We start from the raw sequence: 6,000 nt of genomic DNA, 5'->3' as shown, positions 1-6,000 counted from the left end.
AATAAAACAAGTATTTGCATTTTGATTTAACCCTTTTATTTAATTTTAAATTAAACTGTCCTATGAAAAATTATACACAGCAATTCTGGCCACAAGACAAACACAAGACAGAACATAGAACATAGAACATAATTCCTATTGTGCCAGTAAATTCATGATATGTTGAATTGCTTTTTAGCTGGCATCAGTTTTCTCTGATTTTTTGAAAGACAAAAAGAACACAGATTTACCCCTTCTGGGCAGTCAGTCATTGCTTAAAATATTTCCTTTTTATACAAATACCCTTGTTAATTGCAGGCAAAACAGAGGAATTACACATATTTTCTTGTATTTGTTTCATAGGCAGCTCAGGTTTCAGTGGCTTTTACCTTATCAGTGAGCTATAGCTCACGAAAGCTTATGCTCAAATAAATTGGTTAGTCTCTAAGGTGCCACAAGTACTCCTTTTCTTTTTGCGAATACAGACTAACACGGCTGTTACTCTGAAACCTACATTAAAACAAATGCTTTCCAGCTTGCTTTTGGATCTACAGCTTGGATCTATTTTTGGATCTATCAGTAAAGATTTTTACTTTAAAAAGGGCACAATAAACTTTACCAAACTTTTGATTGACTTTTACTTTTAACTCCAGCTGTTAAACATGCAGCGACCTTTTCTTTCACTATGGCCTCCAAGTTTCCAACCTGTTTTTCAATCTCTCTATTTGTTGCCTGCCCGCTTGGGCCCGATCCTGTTTTTCTCTCTGAACTGTCCCTTCCATGAGCACTAGCTTTGTCCCACTACCAATTTAACAAGGAGGGTGGGCTTCTTAACTAGCCCCCAGCCCTACTGGTCTCTTCTCTTAAATATTCTCACTTACAAGGGCTACCCGAGTCCTCCCCCGTGAGGCTTGTCACCTGGACAGAATGCATGGCCAATTGGCAAGCAAGGAGGTGAGGGGCATAAGTCAGAAAGTCGAGGGTAAGCCAGAGGAGGGGCAGAATCAGGCATAGCACAGAGTGGAGCTGGAGACCCCGGAGATGAATAAGAAAAGGAGGAGGAAAGAGGACGTCCTTTCACACGCGCATAAGCCCAGTTGTCCCACACATACCAATAATCCATCCGTTTAGGAAACCTATCTTCCAATTGTTGGCATAAAAAGGTTAATTCTTGTAAATCAAAAGTCCCTACGCCTGGCCATCGCTCCGCAGGATTACCGCCGTTGGTTAAAAGCGGCCAGTCCTCCTGACACAGGTGTACCAATTTCTTTTTCCCTAGCCCCTTGGTACCATCAATCCTCCTCCAATTTTCCAGCACTTCAGACAAGGGCATCCCCTTTTCTACGCCTGAAGAATTACCCATCCTATATTTTCTCCTTGGGCTGCGCCTTATGCTGATCAGGCCACACACCCTTCCCAAGTGCACTTTAACCAGAAACCAGATTTTGGAATTTAGAATGTGGGAAATTAAGGCTCACCCTTCGGTGCCTCCTGCTGCCAAAGGTCCCAGGTGAACTCACCCGTTGGCGCCAAGTGGATGTTTGGAGGCGAGAGGCCCCGACGATGGTCGCCTAGAGTCCTGCCGTGGTTGCCAAACTGTTAGGGAAAAAAAACAATTAGCCCCCTCTCATACCACTTTAGGTGCTTGATTCGACTCTAGGATCCCACAGAATTCTAGATTCAGAGTCCAGTTTATACAGGCATCTTTTATTGGTGTACAGAAATACAGCTCGAGCTGGGTGCCTCTGGAGAGGGAACCCCGCCCCTCAGAAATTGCAAGGAATTATACCCTCTACAGTTGGTAACACCGCCCTCACCCATGTCCAAAGTCCAATCCCCTAATTTGAGTAGGGGTCTCTGCTCTTTTCCATTGGACAGTTCTGTTGCTGAGTGGACAGTCTATTTGTCGGGTGCTGGATTTGCTCCGGGAGACAGTTAGTTCTACTCCTTGCATTCTTCCTTATTTTCAGTGATAACAGGCAGTTTCAACTGGCTTTGCAGCTGCTTTTTCAGCCTTCCTCTCAGGTCAGCTTAACCTTGGCCTAAGGCTTCAACTACTTTAATTACTTATGCTAAGCTAGTAACTTATGCTAAGTTATAAGAACAAACTTATTAAACATTCATATAAAATAGCATATAAGCCCTTTCTTATAAAAGATGTCAGTTTCCACCCTATGGTGCTGATTTACAAATACACAACAGCTTGAGTTAACCAGAGCACAAACCCCGCCCTGGTTTGCAAGGAGATAATCCAGGGCTAGGCGGTTTTGCAATGTAGTTTGGGATAGCTGATTTAGTTCAATTTGAAGGGCAGATAAGGCGTCTGCAGTAGCATTTGCCATTAATTCCAAAGCAGCTGGAATGTTAACTATGGCTTTTTCTAGCTCGCTTACTCCTAACCATGGCAGAAACCAATGCACAAAAGAGTGAAAGCCTGTGGGCCGTTGAGAAAGAGGGTTTAAAGGAATACTTCGTCGGTTTCTCCCTACTAGATTGCGGATCTCTTCCTGGGTCAGGGTTTGGTGTACTGTCACGGCGGGTACTATAGCCCTGAAGGTACATGTACCACACCATCCTGTCGGGAGAACCTTATAGGCCATGTGATTGCATAACCAATACCAGCCAGCCCCCTCAGGGACTAGCCATGGGGCCCCGGAGTAGGTGGAGGGGCCTGCTGCACCAGAGCTGACCTGGGTGGTGTCCTTGCACCCCACAAAATTCCCCACAAAAACTGTATTTTCCATGCCCTTACGTTGTGACACACATAAAGCATAATTACCCTGGGCCACCATATCAATAGACCATCTTTGGATCGTAACATTCCAGTTAAATGTAGTGTTTGCCCATAAGCTTAGCTTGGAGTGTTCGATTAAGAGGGATAGGTACCCCTACCAACGGGACCCCCTGACCCAAATATGTGGGAGTATGAATACAAATCCAACACTGCGTTCGATTTACACCCTGTTTTATGGCGCGGTTTTGCATTATACAGGGGAGAGGTTACTAGCACATCACCCTGTAGTGCTTTGGTTTCTTTAGCAAATACTGAATGCAGGTTAGCTCTGTCAGTGGACAAGGGAGAGGTTACTAGCACTTCACCTTGTCCTTTCCCCTGCTGTCCAAAAGGAGGAAAGAAAAAACCCAGAAGGAGGGACAGGCTGATCAGTAGTCGAAGTGAAGCCAAAGTAGCCTTTTGTTGATGGACCTTTATGCAGACCCAGTCACCTGGTTTTAACAAATGGCAGGTTTGCTCAGGATCCTTGGAGCAGGACTTCTTTCACCTGTAAATACAGAGACCTAACACATTTCGTTACTGCCTGGCAGTGTTTTGCAGATTTCACAGGTGCTTGGGCACATTCAAGCCCCCCTCTTTCTTGGCTGTCAGCCAAATCCTAGCTGTGAGTAGTGTCCTTGGGCAGGCCAGCATCTTATCTTTGGACCGAGCCTGCCAGCTACAGCGTCGTGTTAACTCGTCCTCCATTCTTTTTCTTCTCCCCTTCTTGGCTTCTATTAACCTGCAAAGGAAACTTTCACTTTCCACTCACACACCTTTGTTCAAAAATGAACATTATACAGCACTTTAGTCTTATTGTTCAATGTATGCCACATACACCCTTCTAGGAAAATGACTTTATTACGGAGCTTTGGAGCAACAAGCCAGGACAAGCACACCCACTTTTGAGGAATCCACTTGGTACAACCTCTGATGTTCAGTAGCTTTCCTCCCTCCCCAGCCCTCTGGCTAGAAATTTGAGGTAGCCAGAAGCATCCCATGTGTAATATGGGGAGTGGGTTAACCTTTCATGTCCTTGCTTCCAAAGACTGTTGGTGTGCGAATTTTAACAACAATTTTTTCAATTAAAAGATCTGGCCAATGAAATTTCTTTTTCTTACTTAAACAAATGTATTAAACTTTAGTATATCACATTTTCCTGGTATTATCCAAACACTTTGTATTCCAAGTTGAATAAAACAAGTATCTGCATTTTGATTTAACCCTTCTATTTAGTTTTAAACTAAACTGTCCTATGAAAAATTAAACACAGCAATTCTGGCCACAAGACAAACAGAAGACAGAACATAGAACACAGAACATAATTCCTATTGTGCCAGTAAATTCATGATATGTTGAATTGCTTTTCAGCTGGCATTAGTTTTCTCTGATTTTCTGAAAGACAAAAAGAACACAGATTTACCCCTTCTGGGCAGTCAGTCATTCCTTAAAAATATTTCCTTTTTATACAAATACCCTTGTTAATTGCAGGCAAAACAGAGGAATTACTCTTGTATTTGTTTTATAGGCAGCCCAGGTTTTAGTGGCTTTTACCTTATCAGTTAGCTAATTAACATTAAAACAAATGCTTTCTGGCTTGCTTTTGGGTCCACAACTTAAAGATTCTTACTTTAAAAAGGGCACAATAAACTTTACCAGACTTTTGATTGACTTTTACTCTTAACTCCTGCTGTCAAACACACAGTGACCTGAAAAGGAAGACACCACCTATTGTAGCCCCTAGGAGCCTAATAAGATATTAATTAAGTGGCACTGTATAATTGCATTCCTTTGGACAAGGGCCCATTTTCCTCAAAATGGCTGCAAAGAAACCAAGAATTCTTTTTCTTTCTAGTATTTCACAAAGTTCAACTGATTAATTCCCTCCAGCAACTACAGAGTTAACTTCTCACTTTCCTTTCTTAAATCACTTGCTTATCTCCCAAAACTACACCCAATCAACTCAGATTTTACCATTCCAAGCATTATTCCGGGATTTACGTTTCCCATTCCTGTAATTATTTACTCCTCTTTTTTTCACTATGCCCTCCAAGTTTCCAACTTGTTTTCCAATCTCTCTATCTGTTGCCTGCCCGCTTGGGCCCGATCCTGTTTTTCTCTCTGAACTGTCCCTTCCATGCTCACCAGCTTTGTCCCACTACCAATTTAACAAGGAGGGTGGGCTTCTTAACTAGCCCCCAGCCCTCCTGGTCTCTTCTCTTAAATATTCTCACTCACAAGGGCTACCCGAGTCCTCCCCTGTGAGACTTGTCACCTGGACAGAACTTGGCAGTTTAACTATTTAATTTCCTCTTATGGCAGACACACTGTTGTTATGGCATATGCTGAGCACAAATGGTTAAATTTTGACAAGTCTCTGAAGGATTGGTACTTGCTTAGCCAGTGCTTCCTTTTCTGCCTGGAAGTCCTGTCTTAAGGCTTGCAACTGGTTCTGGGCATAGGTCAGAAAGCCGAGGGTAAGCCGGAGGAGGGGCAGAAGCAGGCATAGCACAGAGCAGGGCTGGAGACCCCTGAGATTGGAGAATTGCTAACATAGTTCCTATTTTTAAGAAAGGGAAAAAAAGTGATCCAAGTAATTATAGGCCTGTTAGTTTGACATCTGTAGTATGCAAGGTCTTGGAAAAAATTTTGAAGGAGAAGGTAGTTAAGGACATTGAAGTCAATGGTAAATGGGACAAAATACAACATGGTTTTACAAAAGGTAGATCGTGCCAAACCAACCTGATTTCCTTCTTTGAGAGAGTAACAGATTTTTTAGATAAAGGAAACGCAGTGGATCTAATTTATTTAGATTTTAGTAAGGCGTTTGATACTGTGCCACATGGGGAATTATTAGTTAAATTGGATAAGATGGGCATCAATAGGAAAATTGAAAGGTGGATAGGGAATTGGTTAAAGGGGAGACTACAACGGGTCCTACTGAAAGGTGAACTGTCAAGTTGGAGGGAGGTTACCAGTGGAGTTCCTCAAGGATCAGTTTTGGGACCAATCTTATTTAATCTTTTTATTACTGACCTGGGCACAAAAAGTGGGAGTGTGCTAATAAAGTTTGCAGATGATACAAAGCTGGGAGGTATTGCTAATTTAGAGAAGGACAGGGATACCCTACAGGAGGATCTGGATGACCTTGTAAACTGGAGTAATAGGAATAGGATGAAATTTAATAGTGAGAAGTGTAAGGTCATGCATTTAGGGATTAATAACAAGAATTTTAGTTATAAGCTAGG

This window comes from Lepidochelys kempii, chromosome 13 (genome assembly GCF_965140285.1).
Source record: "Lepidochelys kempii isolate rLepKem1 chromosome 13, rLepKem1.hap1, whole genome shotgun sequence".
NCBI classification, from domain to species: Eukaryota; Metazoa; Chordata; order Testudines; family Cheloniidae; genus Lepidochelys; species Lepidochelys kempii.
The sequence above is the reverse complement of the archived record's forward strand: the minus strand, read 5'-3'. Positions refer to the sequence as shown.